Below are 26377 nucleotides of genomic sequence, written 5' to 3' on the forward strand. Positions count from 1 at the left end.
CATGGCCTTGTACGTTAAGCAGAGATCGCCTCTGAGTAGACGATATGCCACAGAGTATAGCTGGAGTTTTTTTAGATGGTCAGCATATGGCATCTGCTTTAGGCCTGTGATTCTTTTAGTGAGGTATTTCTGTGGCCTTTCCAGCTGTTGCAGATGTCTTGTGAGGTACATACCAAATGGGGCACTATACTCATAATGGGTCTAATGAGGGATGAGTACAGTGGGACAATGACCTCCTTTTTTCTGGATGAAAAGCCCTTAGTGATGAGGTGTGCCACATAGAAGGATTTCCTGACTGTTGTGGTGATGTGGTTATCGAAAGTGAGACCACTGTCCACTTGTGTCCCTAAGTCTCTCATCACACTTTCGATGTTTAGTGTCCTGCCACCTATGTGGTAGTTCATGGGTACATGTTTTTTTCCAAAGGGGATAACTATACATTTTTTGGCATTAAGCTTGAGCCCATGGCTCTGGCACCAGGCATCTGTTTCTGTAAGGCCCTTTTGTAGAACATCCACATCATTTGGGGATTCAATAATGCCTCCCAGTTTGCAGTCATCTGCAAACTTTGTTAGCCAGAGTCCCTTAGTGTTGGCCTGTACTTCAGAGAAATATATGCCAAACAAAAGTGTTCCCAGGACTGAACCCTGAGGTACTCCACTTCTCACTTGTCTGGAGTTAGATTTGGAGTTGGCTACTTTTACAGTCTGGGTTCTGTCAGTAAGCCAGTTGGCTACCCATCGAGTGACATAGGGATTTATGCCCAGCTTAGTAAGTTTATCTATGATTCCAGAGTGGGGGATGGTGTTGAAGGCCTTGGCGAGGTCCAGATAGGCTGTGTGGACCGGCCTACCCTCGTCCACAGCTCTGGAGACTGATTCGAAGAAGTCAATCAGATTCAGGAGACAAGATCGGCCCTTCACAAACCCAAACTGGGTGGGGTCCAGTGTTTGAAGGTTGCCAGTGTCCCTGTTTATAAGTTCCACAATAATGCGTTCCATGCCTTTGCAGATCAGGCTTGTCAGACTGATGGGACGGTAGTTCCCGGGATCCAAGTCGGATCCTCCCTTGTGGAGCGGGATAACTGTAGCTGTGCGCCACTCAGTGGGCATGAAGCCTGAGGTGAGGCTATGATTAAACATGACACTTAGGTGTGGTGCCAGTTCATTTTGTAGTTCATGTAGTACACAGCCTGGGGTGTCATCTGGTCCCATGGATGCCGTATTCCTTGCTTTGGAGAGTGCTGTTTCTACCTGTGTGGCTGTGATTATCAGAATTTGGCAATCTTTTGGTATTGAGATGGGCCCTTTAGGGGGTGAGAGGGGGGTGAAGTTGGCACTAAATTGATCTGCCAGGATATTGGCAATATCCTTGCGATCAGTAAATTTAATGCCATTCTGTTGTAGCTCAGAGCAGATCTGAGCATTTTCATTTAGATTCTTGACATAACTATAGAATGCCTTGTGGTTGTCTTTGGAATCTTTGGCAATTTTATTTTCATAACTAGCTTTTGAGGATTTTATGAGGGATCTCAGCTTCTTACTGAGGCTGGTGAGGGAGTTTTTTGCATCCTGGGATTTTCCTCTTTTCTGCAACAGTTTCTTCCTTCTGTTGTATAGTTTGTTCATAGCAGGGGACCACCAGATTGGCTTCCTTTTTTTGGAGAAAAGCATCTTGGTTCTATTTGGGATGGCACGATTCATGCACGAGTGGATGTGCTCATACAGTGCCTTAGTGTAGGATTCTGCAGTCGAACTTCCAGATCCCGTCTGCGTGGGTGTTGTGAAGTTTGTCACTTCTGACTTCAGTAGCATGAAGTTGGCTTTGGAGAAGTTTTTTAAGGAGGTTTCCTTACTGGGGGTGGGGGTGGGATGTGGATGTCAAGGGTGATTTGCTTATGGTCAGACCTGACCAATGAGGGGGTGACCACTGGTGTGGAGCATTTCTCTCCCATGTTGGTAATGACCAGGTCTAGGATATTGGAGCCCCTGGTGGGACAATGGATTAGTTGATCCAGGGCGCTGGAATTTATGAATTCCAAGAACTGTTTGGAAAAGGAGTTGGCACCCGAGCAGTTTTCCCAATTAATGGCAGGGTAGTTGAAATCACCCAGTATTAGGGTGTTTGGTTGTATCTTAATATTTTCCAGTATGTTTAGGAAGGTGTAGTGAGAATCTTGGGGTATGGTGGGGGATCTGTAGCAAGCTACAATTTGGATTGCAGTCTTACCTAGTGTTTGTTGCACCTAGAGAATTTCAGATGCATTGTGTTGGGCAACTAGCCTGGAAGTGTGAATATCCTTGGTGAATATGGACACTCCTCCACCTTTAGTGTTTCGGTCTTGGTTTTGTGGCCGAAAAGTGTGGTAAGAATTGTAGCCTGGTATTGCAGGGGTGCTCTCTGGAGCCTTGAACCAAGTCTCAGTCACTGCACAGATATCGATGTTCTCCATTTTTAGGAGTGCCTCGAGAGAGTGCATTTTGAGGTTTAGATTTCTAGCATTACCTTCAGATTTTGCATGCTTGTATCTGTTACGGTGATGGTTTTATCCTTTGAACCTTGCCTAAAAAAGGCACTATAGGGGTGGCAAGAGCTTTAGCCAGTAACCTGAATCCCAGGGGTGACAGGTGCAGACCATCTCTGGCAAAGCATCGTGGTTTGTCGATCATGTCTTCCCAGGCAAACAAATACTGGATCCCCTTTGAATGACAGCAGAAGCTTAGCCAATTGTTGAAGTCAATCATTTTGTCCTTATACTAAGGTATAATTCTGGGAGAAGGCAGGATGCTACTCAGGGCTAGTGTCATACCTGCCTGGGTCACATGATCCAAGAGCTCTTCCATGTTTCTCTTCATGTAGTCCAGGGAGGTACATCTCAAGTCATTCACTCCAGCATGGACAATGACAGAGTCGTATTTGTACTTGTTGTGGAGTGACTTGAGTGCATGCGTTATGTGGCGGATCCTGGCACCCGACAGGCAGCTGACTGTAATTTTCTCCTTGTTCAGCCTGGTGAGTAGGACATCAGTGTGCCTGACTATAGAGTCACCTATGACTAAAATGTTGGGTACATTGTCTTGCCTTAGGGGCTGTTGTTGGGTGGCACACTGGTGTTGTGAGCTATGTGTCACTTTGGTTGTGACTGGTGTTTCTTTGCATTTCGGCTTCGGAGGTTCTTGTTGCTTGGGCAGGTTAATGTTAAGGGCCTCTGCATATGTGGGTTTAGTGTTGCTATGTAAGGGTGTTGATGGTGTGGGTTTTGAAGGGCTATGAGTTGCTAGAGGTGTAATGCAGGTGTTAGCCTTCTCCTCTTGACTGTCTAGCACAATCTTGACCAGAGAGAGTTTTGCTTCCAGTTTGGCTATGTAAGTGCATCTCTGGCAGGTTGTAGTGTTGGGTGGTAGGAGGAGAGGATTGTCTGTGTACATGAGGCAGTTGCCGCATTGCCCCAGTATGCCCAAAAATGCTCCACCTTTTATTTTATTTAGGATAGTATTTCAGCTCATACCTGTCAACCTCTTAGAGTAAGAAACCTAGACAAAGCCACAAATAATGGGGGACAAAGGCAATAAAATAAGGACACTTTTTAAATATTGCTCTTACAAACTTGCATTAGCATGAATTTTCTGAAGGACATGAAGTCTGAAACTCAAATGGCTGCCTTTATTTTCTGACTTCAATCCTTAATGATTTGCCAGAAAACCAACATTTTATGAGAAACAGATGAAAATATGAGGAAAAAATGTAGACAGTCTGTGAAAATCTGGACAGTTTAGAGGTTTGTTTCAGTTATAATGATTTACATCAAATTAAATATATATAGTTCTCTATCATATGTTACTGCTGTGTTCACACATAGGTTCATAGGTAGGTACTAGGCTATTGGCCCTAGGGCCTATATAAACCTAGCCAAAGATACCCTGGCTTTCGCCAACCAAGACATTTATTTTCCTGTGCCACTGTTGAGCAGAGCCACAGAAGTGATCCCCGGGGTGAATTTTCTATCTCCCACCCAATCATCAAGATTTTTCTTGAACAGTGCTAATGAGGAGCTTTGTTTGATATAGACAGGTAGTTTGTTCCAGAGTATGGGAAGTCTCTGGGACAGGAATCTATCCCTCCAGCATGTTCCTTATGTGTATTCTATGTGCTTAAAATAAATATAAAAAGTAGAAGAAAAAAGTAAGGCAGAGGGAAAAAAAGTATGTTGAGATACTCTGCCAGGACTCATTCTTTCCAGTGGCCAGTATGACTATCATTCCCCTTTTTAAAACCCTTGACACACTTCCTAAACCCATGCAAGCAAGATATTTCCTATCCACATGGCTAGTACTGACCAGAAAAAAAGCAGATTTCCCATATGAAAAATCCAGTTAACAGCAATCATTCATTCTTTACGTGGCATTGCTGAGCTGGACAGTTGTGTCCTGCAAAAACATATAAAAAAGGCAAAAGAAAAACGTATTGTCTATCGCACCTATAATACTGTGGAAAGCAGCAATGGTGTATTTAAAACATAAGAATACAATACGAAAGAAGACAAATAATTTTGTAGTAAAGAAAAAAACATGCCCTTTGTGCTGGGGGTGTGGTTTACCCTGCAGGACAGCATACTTAGTAAATGCTCCAGTCTGGGATTCTAAAAAGGTGGCAGCTCTAGTAATTTAATATTCGTCTCCAACTGTACTACCAGTGCAAGACGTAACTTCAGTTATGTCTTTTGTCTGGTGTTCAAGGGTATAAACATTTCCTGCAAATCAGAGTCTTTGGGATAAATTCCATACACTTGTAGTGATTACTAACAAGACCTCAGCAATTTCAATTCTACGTGAAATAATGTAACCTACATAACAACAGCCCACTGTCTACATAAAATAGACTAAATCATAGCTTGTTAACAAATACTTCAGTCTGACTGACTCTTACCAGACTGCAGATATCAGGGCAGGAACACATGCATAAACTTTAGATAGCCTTCAGCCCCAGTCAGAATTCACAGAATAAACATCAGGCAAAACTACAACTACAACCACTTCCTCAATGTTTTTCCAAATCCCCACGTGCTCACACGGGTATACCATTCATCTCAATTCTGCAGGGGAACATGGGCCATACTATAGTGCCTTCTCTAGAGAGGTTTGTGCTACACCTTCATGTCTACTGTAAAGAGTGAAGTACAAAAACTGCCTTTAGTTTTAGTTTGTGTAAAAGTATTACAATCGTCAGCACTAACGTAACAGGTGTCTATTAATACTTTTTGTCTCAGCTTCAAAGTATCAAATCCTTTCTGTCAATGTTATTGCCAGCTCAACTGAATTTTAAGGCTTTTCTCGGAAATGCTGTGAATCACCGAGGGAGGACTATACCTAAAACTGTATAAACTTTATTTGTGTCTTTCGGCTTTTCCCGGTTAGGGGTCGCCACAGCGGAACTCCGGTCCGCTAATGATTGGCAGTTGATTTTTACGTACCGGCTTGCCAGGCCTGACGCACAACCTTCAACAAAGGTACGCCCATTCACGCATATCTCCACGGAGAAGACGCTCTAGCTGAGAATCGAACCGGACAGCGTCTTACTGTGAGGCGACAGCAAACTGTATAAACTAAAATGTACACTTTGTATGTCCACATATCTTGCCTAGAAATAGAATTTCCCATCAAAACAATTGCTTTAGCTGTATGGGGAAACAGATGAAAATCATGAACGCACATCTTACATTTATGCGAGAAGTCTGGAGAAATATATAACTTTTTAATGCAAACAGGAACGGGAAGGAGCAATGCAAACTACGATATTCTGGCATCACCACTGTTTTCTGTACAGCAAGGGAAGTCTAACACAGAGATCTCAAGTTTGAGGAGCTACGATCTGTCTCCCTCTTGTGGTCATTCAGTGTACTGTATCATAAGTGCGGCAATTAAACACTGCAGGACAGTATTTTATTTATTTTACCTTTGTTAACCGGGAAAGTCCGACTGGATACAGGTCCATTTTCAGCGGAGGCCCGGGGAGAAAAGCTCCACATATACATAGACACAGAAGACTTAACAGTTATATTTTTTATACAATTACATATAGATACATAAAAACTTAAACAAATAAAAACATAAACTTATATTTAGCCCTTCTCTCTGCCCCTCCTCATCTCAACCTTTAAAATGTATCTTCCTAGAAGATGCCTACGATCCATCCAACAAAATCTAATAGAACTGCATAAACCCACCCGCCCACCTGGCAAACATCTTCTTTCCTTCTGCCTCGCACGCCACTGGACCTCCCTCCCACCTCTCATCCATACCACTAACAGTCTCTCTATCTTTAAATCTCTTCTCCACTCTCACCTAACATCACTATGGGAATGCTCTTGGTCTCATCCTACATAATATCTCTATAATTCATTCCTACTTCAAACAATTCTGCTGACACCTTTTTAGCAACGGTCACTCTTTATTCCTCCTTGACCTTAATACATATATATGAGGGTCCTATGCACTACCTTTATTAGCTGGAACTAACTTGATTATTGTTAAATTGTGATACTTTATCTACTCTGACATTTTATTTTCTAAATTCTCTTTTACCTCTGTATCAGTAACTTGTAGATTTACAGTTATGTCTTTTCTTAGTAGCTCTGTGTAACTTAGAATTATACTATTGTATTTTGTAATATTATTTTTAACTAGCTGTACTTTTTGGAGCATTTCTCCCCAGGACTCCATTGAAAATGGGCTCCTGATGGCCCAATGGACCACCCTGGTAAACAAACTGCAAATAAATAAATAAATAAAAACTTTACAATTATTAATTCTCTTGCTAGAACACAAAGTTGAGCAAAGTAGCATATCATTCAGTAGTACAATACATTAGAAGTGAGCTGATGTTTCAGACTTATTATAAGACAGTTTCTACAGTTAGCCAGGGAATTTATTTATTTATTTATGTTTATTTATTTATTATACAATATAATAATACAAAGTGAAGAGTGAGTAGGTTAGTCTGGATTTGTACAGGGTCATTTTTTTTAAGTGAATAAGAACATTATACAAAGGAATAATAGATTTTGCATCAAAACGCACTTTGTGAACAAAAAAGAAGGTCTTTCATTAGTGACTGCAATCCTCAGTCACTTACCACAGTATCAAAAAGTATCCAGTATCCAGGAGGGGCGTCTCATATAAGAAGGAAAGGATAACCAATATACACAGTAAAATGCAATTTCCCTTAACAGCACACAGAGATCACAGTCAGTCCAGGGCTGGTCGCTCCCTTTCTCCCCAGGTCCCCAATAAGACTCCCCACTGGCACAGCTATAGGGTCCAGATCTCAGCCTAGTGGGCAAGCTAAAACCTCCAGCACCCTCTCTGTCCAGCCAGTGCTTCATGTCCCTGCCCAAGTAGCTGACACACACACACACACACACACACACACACACACACACACACACACACACACACACACACACACACTAACACTTTGAGATAAGAGTTTATACAATCACACAGACACTCCTGTGGAAGGCTGGCACAGGTTCTCCAGCTGTGCCCCTTTTTACCAGACTATACGGTAGTGCCACTTGCCACTACCCACTAATATTTATCAGCTACTCAAAGACCCTTAAAAGGGTGTCCAATTATTACTGTGCAATATTATTATACAATTGGTAGAATAACTAAACAGTCAAGGCTTATTAGAGTGACTTGATAAAGTAATGGACATGCTGCACCTCAGAAAATCCAAATCCTATCGAGCTACATGCTCGAGAGACTTGAACCTCAGCACTGAAATAAATAGGACATGCTGGATGGACAGATTCATAACCCAGAGGCTCCCTTCACTCTGGAATAAAATCCCAGTCCAGGTTAGGCAGAGTCCCTCATTGACTCTCTTCAAGAGGAATCTTGATGAGTGGATGGGAGATCGTAGGTTTACCCCGGGTATCACTTCTGTGTCACTGTTAGACAGAGGCACAGTATACTAACCTTGAAAAAGGGCATAGCAAAATAAATTTAAAATGAGTGGCGAAAGCCAAACACATTCTGGCTAGGCTTATAAATGCCCTAGGGCAGATAGCCTAGTATGAACCTATGAACCTATAATCACTATAAATATGCAATGTACTCTAGAGTTTAAATTATCTCTACACAAAACAGCCACAGTTGAAAGGTTTAAAAATATTTAATAATAAATACTAAAAACACAAGACAATACTTCTTACTACACAGTGCTAGTCAAGAGTTCAGAGATCACAGAGAAATACTTAAAATAATTCAGTAGTGCAGTTCTGACATCACAGAAAAACACTTAGTCTAATCTTTCTAGTTTCTAGCTATTTCTAAGAGAAAACACAGTTCTAAAATAAACTTACTTATAGAGCAATACAGTGCTGTTTGCTGGATGGTCAAGGCAAAAATGCTTAATCCTCTCTGGTTCTCTCTGCTGAAATTGAAATTGCAGTTCTGATTCACATTACATTATTCTTCACATTTTCCTGGGGTTCCCAGGCTACACATTACATCATTCTTCACACTTCCCTGGGTTCTCAGGCTAACAGAAACTGCATTTACATTCTTAACATCTCTTTTGTTATCTTGCAGCTGATCAGAAAGCAGAGCAATAAAAATACATTTGCATGTTTAAATCTAGCAATTTAACTCTTGGTTAAAACAATAGAAAGAATGTCTTCATCTAGATGGGCTGGAGCCAACTTTAGATCAAAGGATCACAACATGCTTTTACTTGGTCAGTAGAGAGCACTGTTGTGACATTTTTTTGCAGTTCCACATCTAACAGCAGTTTTTCCATTTAAGACAACAAGCCTGTGCCTTACATTAATATTTACAAACGATAAGAATTATCTATAAAATTCTATCTGGCTAGGCTGGCAGCTTTCACAATAATTTACATAGCTAATACAAAAAAAGTATGCCCGTACTATGTGCAGGCGGTCTTTGTACCTCTGTTCCAGATGAACTTAGACAAACAATTCTAGTTGACAGAGGTGTTAAGTATACAAATTAATATTAATTGTAAAGTGGATGTAATATAGATGTGAATGGCATACTTCGGGTATAAATAGTGAAAATCCTCTGGTTGTTCTCCACCTCTCCCCCAACATCCAACGCCGTACTGTGGAACTCTTCAGAATCGCCTGTATCCCTTATAGTTGCCAGCATCTCCTCCATCTCAGTGAGTGGTGGTTCAGTAAATGTCACATCCCCAGGAACCCTTCATTCCCTTGCCACAGTCTAGTAACATTTTTATTCATGTTAGTGGGTCCACTACACGGCCCTGCCCACCAATGGCACCGGTATCCTTATCCACTTGCCACCAGATGCTGTCATGGAAGAGGTTGTTGTCAGAACGTATATCTAAGAGCCATCCACCATGGAGAGCCATCCACCATGGAGATGGAGGGACTGTACTATGAACTATGACCTTATTCTCAGCATCTGACAAGGGAGGCTTCCGTGAGGATAAATTTTTGATTTGGGAGTCATATACCTGTTGTGATGGAAGAGAAACCATGCATTAAACAAACACAACACGTGGAAGGGAACAGGCTGTTATATATATGGAGCAACATATATCCGTATGCAGGCAGTGATTATCATTGTAGAAAAGAGTCTAAACAACAATGCAAATACTGTAATATCCCATATGCATTTTTCCATTATTTGTCCCCAAGAAACTTTGTTTCCATTCCTCATGATATAATTTATAAACTACAGAAGACAACAAACGAGAGCAGATGCAAGAGTGTACAACAAAAACCTTTATAACTCATTCAAGTCAGAGATATTCCTAACTTTCAAGGATATTACAATAACACTGAAAAGCCCTAGACATGAGTCATGCATTGGCTGACCCCCATGAAATAGAGTTAAGATAGTGGGACAGAAGTTATTCAGAAACACTGCAGATCCACACGACGTACTGCAAATAATTTATCACATGCTATGAAGCAGTAGTTGTATGGAAGAATACATATCTTGAAAAATCTCAAACTCTTATCCTATGTATTTCCATTTGAAAGTGTTGTCAGTAATTTGTTTGGCAGCCCTTGGGAAACCAAGTAGTTTTCCCTGGCATACTGGAAGCTGCACATCCCCGCGCCCTGCTTATGTGGCCACACGGAGTATTTGAATGATCTCAACTCATTATCATTGTCAAATCACTCAATTTGCTCAAAGTGCTCTAGGCATAAACATGATGCTGCTTCCTACAGGACTATGCCCACCCCATGCCCACCCCCTGAGCAGTACAAGGGTGGTTATTAACAGTTTTGGCCAGGTAATTCCTTGCAAGTGTACCTCACTGTCGCACAATGATGTTTTCAGCATTCCTACAACAGGGTGTGTCAGACAGAAAAGGCTTACAAAGAATTTTAAGTTCTATTTACTCAGGACTGAACGTTTTTCCTTATTCTTATATATGTGTGTATGTATGCATATATATATATATATATATATATATATATATATATATATATATATATATATATATATACATACACACACACACACACACACACACACACACACACACACACACACACACACACACACACACACACACACACACACACACACACACACACACACACACACACACACACACACACACACACACACACGCATGCACGCACGCATGCACACACACACACACACACACACACACACACACACACACACACACACACACATTTCTTCTTTGACATTTGTTTACTGGGATAGTCATTTGGGCCGTTAAGACCCCATTTCAGCGCAGGCCCGGGGACAAAAGTTCCAAAGAAGATAATACATTTAACAATATGAAAAAATGTACACAATTTACTGAAAAATATACATGGGTAGATATTAGCAATTAGTTAAAGGAGAGAATTAAATTTTGTAGATAGTAGAATAAATGCAATCTTAAAATAATAGCAAAGACAATAAAAGTAAAAGTGGTATATTATGTAAAAGATTCTGTTAAAAGTGCAGTTAAGTTATCATTGAGAATGTACTGATAATGCCATAAGAAATGACAATATATATATATATATATATATATATATATATATATATATATAAAAGAAGAAATCACTGTTGGGTTATGGAAAAAGGAGGCTTGGTACAAGTACAGATCCAGTTAGTAGTGAGGTTTTCTCGTAAAGACGTTTTGAATGAAGCGTATGAATCTGAATGGTTCTGATTGGTAATGGTATGGCATTCATAGGTTCATAGGTTCATTGGTTCATACTAGGCTATCTGCCCTGGGGCAATTATAAGCCTAGCCCGATTCTGTATGGCTTACGCCACCCCTTGATTTGAGTATACTGTGCCCTTTTTAAGGTTTAGTTTACTGTGCCTCTGTCTAATAGTGACACGGGAGTAATCCCTGGGACAAACCTACACTCCCCCATCCACCTATCGAGATTCTTCTTGAAGAGATTCAGTGAGGTGCTCTGCCTCACATGAACTGGAATTCTATTCCAGAGCGAAGGGAGCCTCTGGGTTATGAACCTGTCCCTCCAGCAAGTTCTATTTATTTCTGTGCTGAGGTTCAAGTCCCTCGAGCGTGTGGCTCTAAGGGATTTAGATTTACTGAGGTGGAGCATGTCCATTAATTCTGGATTTGACATAGCTTTGTATGTCAGGCATAGATCGTCTCGAAGTAGGTGGTATGCAACTGAGTAGAGCTGGAGTTTTTTTAACTGTGCAGCATATGGCATCTGTTTGAGACCCTTGATCCTCTTGGTGAGATACTTTTGGGGTCTTTCTAATTGCTGCAGGTGTCGGGTAAGGTACATCCCAAAAGGGGCATTGTATTCTATGATGGGCCTGATGAGGGATGAATAAAGGGGCACGATTACCTCTCTTGATCTAGATGTGAAACCCTTCGTGATGAGGTGGGCTATGTAGAAGGTCTTTCTAACCACTTTGGCAATGTGGTTTTCAAAGGAGAGATTGCTATCAACTTGGGTCCCCAGGTCCCTAATAACATTCTCTGTACTTAATGGGTTTCCGCCTATGTGGTAATTTGTGGGAACATTGTTTTTGCCAAAGGGTATGACTATACATTTTTTGGCATTTAGCTTTAAACCATGGTGCTGGCACCAGTTATCTGTCTCTGTGAGACCTTTTTGAAGGAAGTTTGTGTCAGCTGGAGAGTTGATTATGGCCCAGTTTGCAGTCGCTGCGAACTTGGTGAGCCATAGTCCTCCCACGTTTGCCTGTACCTCGGAAAAGTATATACCGAACAAGAGTGGTCCCAGGACAGAACCCTGTGGGACTCCACTTGTGACCGGTTTTGAGTCTGACATGGCTCCAGCAACTCTCACTCTGTGGGTTCTGTCTTTGAGCCAATTTGCGACCCATCTTGTGACATAGGGGTTTATATTTAAGCTGGATAGCTTATCTATGATGCCCGAGTGGGGTATTGTGTCAAATGCCTTTGCAAGGTCCAGATAGGCTGTGTGGACTACCTTTCCTTCATCTATGGCTTTGGTGACTGTTTCGAAGAAGTCAACCAGGTTCAAAAGGCAGGCTCTGCCCTTGACAAAGCCGAACTGGGTAGGATCTAGTGTCTGTAGGTCCCCAATGTCTTTGTTTATGAGCTCCATGATGATCCTCTCCATAGCCTTGCAGACTAAGCTAGTCGGGCTTATGGGGCGATAGTTTCCAGGGTCCGTAGAGGCTCCACCTTTGTGGAGTGGGACCACTGTTGCTGTATGCCATTCTGTGGGCACATATCCTGTAGTGAGGCTGAGATTGTATAGCTATTTTATTTGAGGGATTAGTTCCTCTTGGAGTTCATGTAGGACGCAACCTGGGACGCCATCTGGTCCCATGGAAGCAGTGTTTTTTGCTTTGGAGAGGGCAGCCTTCACCTGAGCATCAGAGATGTTTGGGAGGCAGCCCTCTGCCGGGATAGATACTTGCTCTTTTCGGGGGGAGGGGGGGGGGGAAGTTTGCACTGAACCTGTCTGCCAGGATATTGGCGATGTCTGTGGGTTCAGTGTATTTTTTGTCATTTAGAATCAACTCAGAACAAGTCTGGGAGTTGCATCCCAGGTTTCTAACATAACTGAAAAAAGTCTTATGATTGTCTTTGGTGTCCTATGCAATTTTTCTCTCGAAGCTGGCCTGGGAGGATTTTATGAGGGATCGTAATTAGTACTGATCAGAGATGCCTTCCCTATTAGGGCTTTTGCTCTATCATGTAGTAGCTTCCTCCTTCTGTTGTACAGTTTATTTATGGCAGGGGTCCACCAGACTGGACGCCTGCCTTTGGATGATTGGGTCTTGGTTTTGTTTGGGATAGCATGATCCATGCATTCCTGGAGATGTCCGTAGAATGCGTTTATATAGGATTCTGCAGTTTGGGCCATAGTTTCCACTGACCCTGGGGCCTTGAAGGATTCCACTTTGGTTTTGAGAAGTGAGAAGTTCGCTTTTGAGAAGTTTTTCACTGTGGTTTTCTGGGCTGGGGGTGGGGTCGGGATGTGGACATCCAGTGAAATTAATTTATGGTCTGATCTTACCAACGAGGGATAGACTTCTGGTGTGGAGCATAGAGTCCCCATGTTGGTAATGATCAGGTCTAGTATGTTGTCCCCTCTTGTGGGAGTGGTGACTAGTTGTTCCATAGCATTTGAGTTTATAATTTCCAGGAACCTTTGGGCTAAGGTGCTGGGGCTTGAGTAGTGCTCCCAGTCAATGTTTGGGTAGTTGAAGTCGCTACCACATATGGATAAAGAAGTTGACCTGCAGGTAGTTTAGGCTTGTGGACATGCAAAAGGTGTTTTTTTCGAATATAAGAGACCTATTGGGAAGACATTGCAAAAACAAAGAACTAAGAGTAGGACAGGCTGATGGTTTGCAAATTATTTTGTGCGCAGTGGTTAAATGAAGGTATGTGAGATAATGTGGAAGTTCCAGCCAGTTCAGTGATAGCAGAGCTGTGCAATGTATATATATATATATATATATATATATATATATATATATATATATATATATATATATATATATAGTAAAAAATGTCTTTATAGAAAATCATACATTCATATAAATGAAACAAACCATATTGAGATATTTTCATTTGCATGCATCATAATCTTCTATACAGTTAGTTAATCAAACATTACATAGCTTATACAATCCCTGCCTTCCCTTAAGCCCAATTCATCCTCCAAAATGTAATTATGCATGTATTGTTTCCATAATTCACATTTTTTTCTATGTAATTTGATCTTACCTTTTTCTTCTACCATGGTTGGTTTAGAATAATTTATATTTTCTAGTAACTGCTTTTTTTGGCAGCCACCAGAATTACTCATCAAGGCCTTAGTATGTGTAGACAATTCAGATCCTGTGTCACAGCTCACAAAAATAATTTCCTTAGCTACACCAATTTACTCACCCAGTATTTCTAACAGAGTAGTGTGCAGGGAATTTATAAAGTTTGCCATCTCATTACACTGCAAAAAATATGTTCCCAATTACCTCTTTCTTCCCCATCACACTTCCAACACTTGCAATCTACCTGAGGAAAAATTCTTTAAAGTCTGCTTGGGGTATAAAAATACCTATGCAAACACTTCCAAGCAAAAATGCTACATCTTCAGGACTTTGTTGCATATTTGTGAGCCGTACATATATATTCCCATTATTTCCTTGTGAATTGTGTATCCAGTCTCTGTCCCCACTCCTTTCTACCCTCCTTTGATTGATTCCTATTATGCAAAATTTTATATGCTCTACTAATTATCTCCTTTTTAATGGCGGCTTCTGTTCTAGATTCAACTAAAAGCTGAACTGTGTTGGGAGGGTGGCCTAATGGTTAAGGTGTTTGCCTTATAAACGCAAGGTGTAGGGTTTTAGTCTCACAAGGGATAATTGGCTAGGCTTAAAAAGTGGCTTGTAAGGGCAGTTAGCTAGTACTTATCTATGAACCTTGATATGTATTTTTGTCAACATTTTATAAGACTATGAGGTAGCTGTGAACACATCTCACACATGGAATGAAGATTCTTAATGATGTAGCTGAAACTTACAGCACATATACACTGTAAAAAGAATTGCTTATACTTATGGCAACCTTTAAGATGTTTCTGGTAAGAAGGTAATACAGTGAAGTAATGCGCCTCAACTGTTATCAGTAACTCTTACCTTGCAAACAGTTGTTTCTAACCCCGCATTCTTTATCACTTTTCCAATGATCACAGTCACATAATTATAACATGACAAGGAAAACGACAAGAGACTGATAGCTTTGGTATAATAAATGTAAATTTCAGAAATACAGTGGTAAACACGTGTTTGACATTCACTTCTTTTTTTTTAAATGCTCAGGTAGTGCAAAATGTTCAGCATGTTAATTGTCTCATTCTAATGTCAAAGTACAGTGTTCAAATCTTGTGAAGGCATCATCTGTGTGAAAGTGGGGATCATTACCATAGCCATTTTACTTGTCCAAACCCACAAAGTTGATAAATCATGACAATGATTTCTGAATAACCTTTTTTTTTTTTGGTTTCGTCATTTAAGTGACAGTTGGCATTGTGCATCACTGTCCGTCACTGATGCCCTTTACTGATTGACAGTTCCCATCCTTTGGCAAAAACTGAAAATATAAATTCACATGCACAACGACTTAGCTATTTATCGTGTAAACAAGATGAGTGATGAAGCATCTTACTAAGTATTTTGGACAATACCAATTGCAGAAAATTACAATTTTGTCATAACTGACTGGCTTCATATGTTAATGAAGTATGTCCTGAGTGACAGCACAATGGGTCCAAGGTTTGAATCTACATTAGGGATATTTTAGTTTTATGTGGCATAATACATGTAATTCTTTTTTCTTTATTGTAATGTGTCCTAGACATATAATGTATAATCCTAATGTTGAAGTATAATTGTATCCTGTGGCTGCTAAACTTGATGATGTGAACTATGTGTCACCTAGACTGCTCATATTACTATAGTTAGAGCACATTTCTGTGTGCATGCTGGGGAATACACAGCAGATGTGCAATACTATAAGGAAATAAAAATAACTAGGTAATAATTTACTTCAATATGAGGGGCACAGTAACACAGATTTCAAAACGTGTGAAGACTGATTCAGAGGCAATGCTGTGTGACGAACACATGCAAATCATCCTGGAATATGCTGGGAAGAATATTCCACTCTATTTACCCTGTATGGCCCTTTCCTTAGTATTTGCTCTGTCATAAAACAATAATGCTGTCAGTTAAAACAACAGCACATGACATACATTGACAACAGGTATATTCTTTTCAAATCTTTGTGTGACAATTGGCACAGACCACTGTCAGTGGTAAGAAATGACTGCAGAAAAATATCACTTCATGTCCCATGGCAAAAATCAAAAAAAAAAAAAAAAAAATTAAGCATGTGCTAAAATTTTGCCATCAGCTTTGCAAATAAGTTTGGCTTCAGCACATGCTATTTAGCACTGCAGACATTAAAACAATTAATTCAGTGACAAACTATTCCACATAAGAACATTTGTGCCTCAAATTATTACTCCAGTGAATAAACAACTTATACTACAACAGTTACAGGGTTGTCAAAATAGTCATGTGTACATTTGCAGTCCTGCCAGTACACACATGGAATGTTAGTTCCCCTCTGGTGTTAATCGCTAATACACAGAAATCAGATGTTTATGTTCCATTTTGTCATGGGTTTGATTCCAAGGTGCTATCATTCACACATTATTATTTTTAATGTGACTCTAAAACATCCTGTAATACTGAAACAAAATGCACAGAAGGACAACACAGAACAACATCATAGGTTCATAGGTTCATAGGTTCATACTAGGCTATCTGCCCTAGGGCATTTATAAGCCTAGCCAGAATGTGTTTGGCTTTCGCCACCCATTTTAAATTTATTTTGCTATGCCCTTTTTCGAGGTTAGTATACTGTGCCTCTGTCTAACAGTGACACAGAAGTGATACCCGGGGTAAACCTACGATCTCCCATCCACTCATCAAGATTCCTCTTGAAGAGAGTCAATGAGGGACTCTGCCTAACCTGGACTGGGATTTTATTCCAGAGTGAAAGGAGCCTCTGGGTTATGAATCTGTCCCTCCAGCATGTCCTATTTATTTCAGTGCTGAGGTTCAAGTCTCTCGAGCGCGTAGCTCAATGGGATTTGGATTTTCTGAGGTGCAGCATGTCCATTAATTCCGGGTTGGACATGGCTTTATACGTCAGGCACAGGTCGCCTCTGAACAGGTGGTATGCCACTGAGTAGAGCTGGAGTTTCTTTATCCGGGCAGCATATGGCATCTGTTTGAGCCCTTTGATCCTCTTGGTGAGGTACTTTTGGGGTCTTTCCAGTTGCTGCAGGTGTCTGGTAAGGTACATCCCAAAAGGGGCATTGTACTCAATTATGGGCCTGATGAGGGATGAGTAAAGAGGCACGATGACCTCCCCTGATCTAGATGTGAATCCCTTCATGATTAGGTGGGCTATATAAAATGTTTTTCTAACCACTTTGGCCACGTGGTTGTCAAATGAGAGATTGCTATCAACTTGGGTCCCCAGGTCCCTAATTACTTCTTCTGTACTTAATGGATTACCACCTATATGGTAATTTGTGAGCACTTTATTTTTGCCAAAGGGAATGACTATACACTTTTTGGCATTTAGCTTGAGGTCATGGTTCTGGCACCAGTTGTCTGTTTCTATGAGGCCCTTTTGGAGGATGCTTGTGTCGGCCGGAGAGTCGATTATGGCGCCCAGTTTGCAGTCATCTGCGAACTTGGTCAGCCACAGTCCTTCCATGTTGGCCTGTATCTCTGAGAAATATATACCAAACAAGAGAGGTCCCAGGACTGAGCCTTGTGGGACACCACTTGTAACTGGTTTGGAGTTTGACATGGCTCCAGCAATTCTAACCATGTGGGCTCTGTCCTTGAGCCAGTTTGCAATCCATCTAGTGACATAGGGGGTTTATATTTAAGCTGGTGAGCTTATCTATAATGCCCGAGTGGGGTATTGTATCGAAGGCTTTTGCGAGGTCCAGGTAGGCTGTGTGGACCACCTTCCCCTTGTCAATGGCCTTGGTGACTGTTTCAAAGAAATCAACCAGGTTTAAGAGGCAGGATCTGACCTTAACAAAGCCGAACTGGGTAGGATCCAGTGTCTGTAGGTCCCCAATATCTTTATTTATGAGGTCCATGATGATCCTTTCCATAGCTTTGCAGACCAAGCTAGTCAGGCTTATGGGGCAATAGTTTCCAGGATCCGTTGAGGCACCACCTTTATGGAGAGGGACCACTGTTGCTGTACGCCACTCTTTGGGCACATATCCTGTAGTAAGGCTGAGATTGAACAGTAGTTTTATGTTTGGGTTTAGCTCTTCTTGGAGTTCATGTAGGACGCAGCCCGGGACACCGTCTGGTCCCATTGATGCTGTGTTTTTGCTTTGGAGAGGCGGCTCTTACCTGTGCATCTGAGATGTCAGGGGCAGCACTCTGCTGGGATAGATATTTGCCCTTTTAGTGGGGAGAAGTTTGCGCTAAACCTGTCAGCTAGGATGTTGGCAATGTCTGTGGGTTCGTGTATTTTTGTCATTTTGGACTAATTCTGAGCATATCTGGGAATTACCACCCAGGTTCCTAACATAACTAAAGAAAGCCTTGTGATTATCCTTAGTGTCCTGTGCAATTTTTCTCTCAAGCTGGCCTTAGACAATTTTATGAGTGCCCGTAGTTTTTGCTAATACTGATCAGTGATGCCTTCCTTTTTGGGATTTTGCTCTATCATTTAGTAGCTTCCTCCTTCTATTGTATAGTTTGTTTATGGCTGGGGTCCACCAGACAGGACGTCTGCCTTTGGAGGATTGGGTCTTGGTTTTATTTGGGATCGCATGATCCATGCATTCCTGAAGGTGTTCATAGAATGCGTTTATAAAGGATTCTGCGGTCTGGGCTGTATTTTCCACAGGCCCGGGGGCTTTGAAAGATTCCACCTCGGTTTTGAGGAGTGTGAAATTTGCTTTAGAGAAGTTTTTCACTGTGGTTTTCTGGGCAGGGGGTGGGGTCGGGATGTGAATATCCAGTGAGATTAGTTTGTGGTCTGATCTTACCAGTGAGGGATACACTTCTGGTCTGGAGCATAGAGTCCCCATGTTGGTGATGATCGGGTCCAGTATGTTTTCCCCTCTTGTGGGAGTGGTAATAAGTTGTTCCATAGCATTTGAGTTTATAAATTCTAGGAACCTTTGGGCTAGGGTGTTGGAGCTACAGTAATTCTCCCAGTCTATGTTTCGGTAGTTGAAGTCGCCCAGTATAATGGTGTTTGAAGAGACCTTCATATTTTCCAGTATTCTCAGGAAGGCCGAGTGGGGTTCCTGGGTTTGGGAGGGTGGTCTGTAGCAGGCTATAAACTGGAAGGCAGTTTTACCCACTGTTATTTGCACATGGATAGTCTCTGATGCTTCGTGCTTTGCCACCAACCTGGAGGTGTGGGTATCTTTGATGAATATCGATACTCCCCCTCCTTTTGTGGTTCTGTCCAAGTTTTGGGGCCGAAAAGCATGGTATGAGGTATAACCTGGTAGTGCTGGGGTGCTCTCGGGAGCCCTGAACCAGGTTTCTGTTACTGCACAAATATCGATGTTCTCCATGCTAAGGAGAGTTTCGAGTGCATGCATCTTGAGGTTTAGACTTCTGGCATTGAGTAACATTACTCTTAGTTTCTTATCCCTTGTGATACCTATGGAGGTGGGTTTGTCTTTTGAGCCTTGCCTAAAAAAGGCACTATGGGGTAGCAAGAGCCTTTGCCAATATCCGAAAGCCTAGGGGTGACAGGTGCAAGCCGTCCCTAGCGAAGCATCGTGGTTTGTCGAGCATATCATCCCAAGCTGACAGGCATTGGATCCCCTTTGAATGACACCAGTACTTAAGCCAATTGTTGAAATTGATCATCTTGTCTTCATATTGTGACATCATTCTTGGTGAGGGTAAGATGCTACTCAAGGTCAGGGTCATACCGGCCTGGGCTACATGCTCAGAGAGCTCCTCTATGTCTCTTTTCATGTAGTCCAGGGAGGTATGTCTCAGGTCATTCACACCAGCATGGACAATGACTGAATCATATTTGTACTTGCCTTGGAGTGACCTGAGTGCTTGGGTTATGTGGCGGATCCTAGCGCCTGACAGGCTGCTCACCGTGACCCTCTCCTTGTTCAGCCTGGTGAGTGGGACGTCAGTGTGCCTGATGATAGAGTCACCTATTACAAGTGTATCAGGTGTGTTGTTTAGTCTTAAGGGCTGTGACTGTTCGGCACACTGGCTTTGTGAGATATGTGTTGCACGTGTTTTGTTTTGGGGTAGCGGTTGCTTGGGTGTCTGCTTTGGAGGTCTCTGTTGCTTAGGCAGATCTTTATTTAGAGCCTCCGAGTATGTTTTTGTGTGATTATGTGTTTGGTTTGCTGTCATGGTAGGTCTATGTGAGACTGGAATTGTAGTGAGTGTGGTTTCCTTCTCCTCCTGACTGGTTATGCCAGTACTGAGTTGAGAGTGCTTAGCCTCCAGTTTGGCTATATGGTTGCATCTCTCACATGTTGGAATTTGTTGGGAGGAGGAGAGGGTTGTCTGTGTACATGAGGCAGTTGTAACATTGCCTCAAGATTCCCAGATTCACCAGCTGGACCAGAGAGGAGATTGACAACTGACCTTTGGACATGCTAGAATAATATTGGGAATTCCTTTATAATTGAAAACAAGCGCCAGTGGGGAGTGAGGGTGTAGTGCTTTTAATTTTTAGTGCTGATTTATATAATTGCTTTAGTGAGCAAGTGCCAGGTAACTTAAGTGCAATGTGTTACAGGTAACTTAAATGCAAAAACGACAAACAGTAACTTTCTTTCAAGTGAAACAAGGAAATAAGTACAGTAAGCAATGCAGATATCACTAGTAATCCACAGAAGCGCTGAGAAGCCGCATATTAGGTGGAATTAGCGTTCCAGGTAACTAACAAGCAAACAAACAACAAGCATATAAACAAAGCTAGATTCAGCAGGCCTGGATCTAGTCTATGCTACAGCAAATAAGGTGTACCAATTTCAGTAAGAAATAGTTCAAATATTCAGGCACTATAAACCTTTAACCAGAAATTCCCAGCTCAGAAGGGCAGAGTCCAGCCTCTTCTCCCACAAGAGTGCAGACCACAAACCTTCTTAATGTAAAATAACTGGCCTGAAGCCCAAGTGCTTAAACCAGAACTAATACACTTTTAGAATAACAGACACTGAGCCCTCAATCAGCAGTTCACAACTTAGAAGGATGTAAGATACCTGTCCTGCCACCACAGTGCATGCCACAAACCTTCCTAATGTAAAACAACTGGTCTGAAGCCCAAGTGCTTAATCCAAAAGACTTAGAATGATAGCTACACTTTAATCAAGTTACTACCAAGCAGTAATAAATACAATTGAATACTTTAGAGAATGCCTGGATTAGTGCTCAAGTTACACAAACAAAACTAGATCCAGCAGGCCCGAATCCAGTCTATGCCACAGCAAACAAGGCACACCAACTTCAGTAAGGAGCAGTTCAGATATGCATGCACTATAAGCCTTCAACCAGAAATTCCCAGCTCAGAAGGGCAGAGTCCAGCCTCTCCTCCCACAAGAGTGCAGACCACGAACCCTCTTAATGTAAAATAACTGGCCTGAAAGCTCAAGTGCTTAAACCAGAATTAATACACTTTTAGAATAACAGACACTGAGCCCTCAATCAGCAGTTCCCAACCTAGAAGGATGTAAGCTTCCAGTTGATGTCTGAGTTGTGTGTCACACTGTTAACGTTATGAATGCTATAAAGTTTATATCATCACTGAATGCATGACCATTGGTTGGACTATATCATTTGAATGGGTCTATATTATGTAATCGAAAAGTGAATTCGCTGATCTCCATCTACATTGGAAATGCAGTTCAGCGAATTTGTTCTTGTGGGGAGCTGTGCCCCCACACACCCTGCTAATTATATATATCAACTCCGAGATCACACTACAGTGAGGAAAGGACAAATTTTCCATTCTTCACTGTACTGCGATCTCACCATCAATAGTTTGTTGAACTGCATTTCCGATGAGGATGCAGTTTGGCAAACTCACTTTTTGATAACATAATATAGACCCCATTTGAATTGTAAATGAGATATCAAAAGTAAACAGCATGAGCGGGAGTCGCTCTGGAGTATGTAAATATACTGACCAGCACCATGGCCAAGTCTTACTGCAGTGTTGCCCACTTAAGTGAGAAAGCGGGTAGAGGGAGAGGCAAAAACTAAAAACATATCATAAATGTTCTGTAATGTTAATGTCACAGTCTTTACATGTTCTGTATAATGTTTTTTTTTGGATTCTTTACTTCAAGATATAAAAGTTTGAGACCATAAATTATTGTTACAGTAATCTTGTGATATTCCTGACTCTCACAATTAAAAACGTTCTGCGAAATTGTAATTATTTTATAAGTGGTTTATGGATAACAGCTAATTAACTGTGTGTTGGACCTGACAATAGGTTATTGAAATTTATAACTACAGGAAGTAAATACTGAATTGTAAAATGCTTATCAGACTTATTTTCTGTTGCCTGGGAGTGAACCCACCTCCACCTGTCTTTAGCTAACCCTTCACTAATTCAAAGATATATAAGCTAATCATACATGTCAGTGGAGTTTGGACATGTAGAATATGCATACCCATGTAGAAGCCCGACAAGCACTTGTAGCTGAGGTCCACATAATTGATAACGTATTGATAAAAATCAGTGTCTGAGATGGTGATCAGTAATACCTGAATCCCCATGCCTCTTTCAGGTGCATCTCCCAGTTTCCTTCAATCTCTGTAGAGGCTACCCATAAGAAAAAAACAGTAGTGAAGACTTGTGTGTATTGTCATGTCATAGTAGTGTTTATGTGGTTATCGGGGGTACCTACAGTTCTGAGGTGCTAAGTGGGACCTATAGTATTCCACCCAATGTTTAAGGAGGTCTTGTTTTCACCTTTTTAGGTTACTATAATTAATGGTGATGACACTGTTCACCCATGCATGAGATGCCAGTAGCATAGGTGATAGCCTTAGCTAAACTATTACAAGCCTTGGCCTTCTACTGAGACCCAGAGTAGGCCCTCAAGAATGTCTGCTACAATTTTTTAAGATGAGGGCTAGAAATATACAATACTGTTCCTCACATCACCTATGTGCTCTAAATTAAGCACTGCCCTCACCATCACCTGCAGTGTCTTCCATAGGATCATAGGTGTTTACTAGGCTAATGACCACAAGGGCCTTTTTAAGCCTAGCCATGCATCCCAAACTGATCACAAGTTCTGGCACCCTTGATAAGTATAAGCAGCTTATGTTCAACAACAGACAAAGTGGAAAAAATGCATTTCCACAGGAGATGACAATGAAATGGCATATAATTACTATATTTTTTATTTCTAAAGCATCCATTTCATGTGCGAAACATGGCAGTAACACTTGACCATGCTTGCTGTATGTGTGTGTATATACATATATATATATATATATATATATATATATATATATATATATATATGTTCCATATTGATTCCCGCTTATGCTGGATACTGGTGATATCTTAGTTACATTTCAGTTGACGGTGTTCCACCTCTGGGCACATGTTCAGGGATGGTTTAGATTAGAACTTTCACAAGTTTAACAGTCTTTCACACAAATATGTAATCACCTGCATGATATTATTGCTTGTCTGTCTTTTCCTTATGTACCAATATCGCAGAATGCATTGTTGTGACATAAAAAGTATTTTGATAGTAATTATGTATACCACATTGGAATCAAACCCTTGACAAAGTGGGACACAAATGGCTGAATTCTGTGTACTAAGTAGTAACATTACAGGAGAACTGACATTACAAGTTTCTGGGCTCATTCCTGGACTGAGCCTGAAATTGGTCAGTATTGATCAGTACACTACCTTGGTAAACAAATATGAATAAAATAAAATAAAACAAGTGTGTAAGGTGAAGAATGCTAGTGTGCATATGGCTATGAATATATCTGTGTAACATAGCCCACATCTTTATGAACATTGGGAAATTTACAGTATATATTGTCTTTTGTCTTTGTCTTTCAGCTTTTCCCGGTTAGGTTCGCTAATGATCGGCAGGGGTTTTTACGGTGTTGAATTGCCAGTCAGAAGCCCAACCTTCAAAGAAGGCACTACAGTATATATTGTAATAATGGGTATGTATCATCCTGTCTCTCAAGTCATTTTTTCTTGTCATGTCTGTTACGTGATTTTGATTTACTGGACTACATATGCAGACTGATATGGCAATAGTCAAATCAAGACTGGCCATTATATGAAAGCCCTGTTATTGCTGTCTTATACACTCCCCCTTCACTGCAGTAATAATTTCAGACACAAATGATTTTTAGTGGAAGACTTTCTCCTTGCATTAGTTGTGTTTATATCTTGAATGCTAACTAATGCATGCCAATGCCAAGCTGAGGAAGGTGGCCAATGGCAAAGACTAGTGGATGCATAATTATTTTATGAATTTTTGCCTTTGGACAGGAAGTGTCATTTCTCTACAGCTATTGCTGACCACTGGCAGTGCTCTTGGACAACTGTTGCACAGAGAATGGCCAACAAATTACAGCTGTGGTTTACGAGATACTTGTTTTCCATGTGTGTGATGTGCTTGTACTTTAAATGACATTATTATTATCTTATGTGATGCCAAATGTAGGAGCCATGCCATACAGAGTGCATGTGAGGGTATGTGAACCCAAGCATATTCCAGGCAGATTTAGACATGACCACTATCCAGCTATGCCACTGAAGCAGTGTGCATAAATTTTTTACAAAGTGCTTTGATGTTCTCTGCATATTTAGCTACCTGTGTACCTTGCAAATTATGTTTCCTGATTTAATTACAAATGTACTTTTTATTCCACATCATGGACACAGAAGTGTGCTATCATTATTACTGAGGTGAATACTCTGGGAGACACACAGATAACATTATCAGGGTTATTATCTACTTTTAAAGAATTGTATTTCAACATTTTCATAATTAATCGTGTGTGTGTGTGTGTGTGTGTGTGTGTGTGTGTGTGTGTGTGTGTGTGTGTGTGTGTGTGTGTGTGTGTGTGTTGTAGGAGGTGTAGCAGTTAGAAGTCTGGCATTTACAGTGTCGGTTGCAATTCCTATGTTCATACACATCCATTGTATTTTATCAGAGCACAACAATTGCCTTAATTGTTACTATGTTATTACACATGTCACTGTATTCTGGACTGTACACAAGCAAGTGGTGTCACAGTAATTGTTTATTAACAAAAAATGTATATTAGTAATTCATGCCATACACCTCTGACAAGCCTATCCACAACCATGTCTGGGGGTAGTTGGTCAGAGATACCAATGCTTTTGCTGTCCAGTGTCAGACATAGGGCCAGTAACATGATTCACAAGACCAAGCTCAGTAGAAACTGTGGCACAGAAGTGGATGGTTACTGGTTGTGGGTCATCTACTGAACCATCACTTACTGAGATGGAGGAGTTCCTATCATCAATAAGGCATCTGGACATCTCAAAAGAGTCCCACAGTGTGGTGTTGGATGAGGGAAAACAGAGATGGAGTAGCCCTGCAGGATTTACACTAGTGATGCCCCAGGTATGCCATTGACATTGCTTTTCATCCACCTTTGTGATTGATAGTCACATGTATACTTTTATTACCTTTATCACCCATTGCACCTAGCTGCATCTGGCATTAAGGTACAACGACCACCTGTGCATGATATGGGCAGACTTATATGTATTAGTTATGTGTATTACTCACTGAGATTATAGCTTTTGCATGTGTGGTTGAGGTACTTCGGCATGAGCATTATGGGTATTTTTGTTGTTATATTTGTGATGTATTCATAGGTAAAGCATTGTCTAACATCAGCACTATGTAACTCCCTCCATCTGATGTTTGTGTATCCTTAGCCTTTGACAGTGATGGCAGGGATGAACTGCCACAATGTGGGACTGCAGGGGCTATGTCAGGCACAGGGAGTGTGCTTCCCACATGCCCCACCACAGTAGGAACACAGTCAATGTGCCTACCCATGCCCATGAGACAGAACCATCTGAGAGTACACAGGATGAGGATAGAGTGGTAGAGTGATACCCACAGGTGCTGACATGGTAGAATCTCCCCCTAGCCATTGAGAGTGGGTGGTACCATACAGGGGGTTGGCACAGGTGCTGAGAGAGATGGTATGATTACTGCTGACACCCTGAGGTTGGTGTGAAAGTAGCTTCCACTCAATGTATGTGCAGGGTTGTT

General features: G+C 41.2%; 1 protein-coding gene across 4 annotated transcripts in view; it reads right to left on the minus strand.

The window, feature by feature from the left end:
* The window catches only part of ZDHHC4 (zinc finger DHHC-type palmitoyltransferase 4), a 193010-nt gene extending 187245 nt beyond the window's left edge, over positions 1–5765 (minus strand). For 2 of the 4 annotated variants that reach the window (XM_044075750.1, XM_044075753.1), the window contains exon 1: positions 4927–5045. The gene's annotated coding sequence lies outside the window, so the exon portion shown is untranslated. Of the gene's footprint in view, positions 1–4926; positions 5046–5716 lie in introns of those variants that run through there. The other 2 variants (XM_044075752.1, XM_044075751.1) reach the window with 2 other exon arrangements.
* Between the last annotated feature and the right edge of the window lie 20612 nt (positions 5766–26377).

Source organism: Protopterus annectens, chromosome 6.part1 (assembly GCF_019279795.1).
Source record: "Protopterus annectens isolate FY-2018-M chromosome 6.part1, PAN1.0, whole genome shotgun sequence".
Lineage (NCBI taxonomy): Eukaryota > Metazoa > Chordata > Ceratodontiformes > Protopteridae > Protopterus > Protopterus annectens.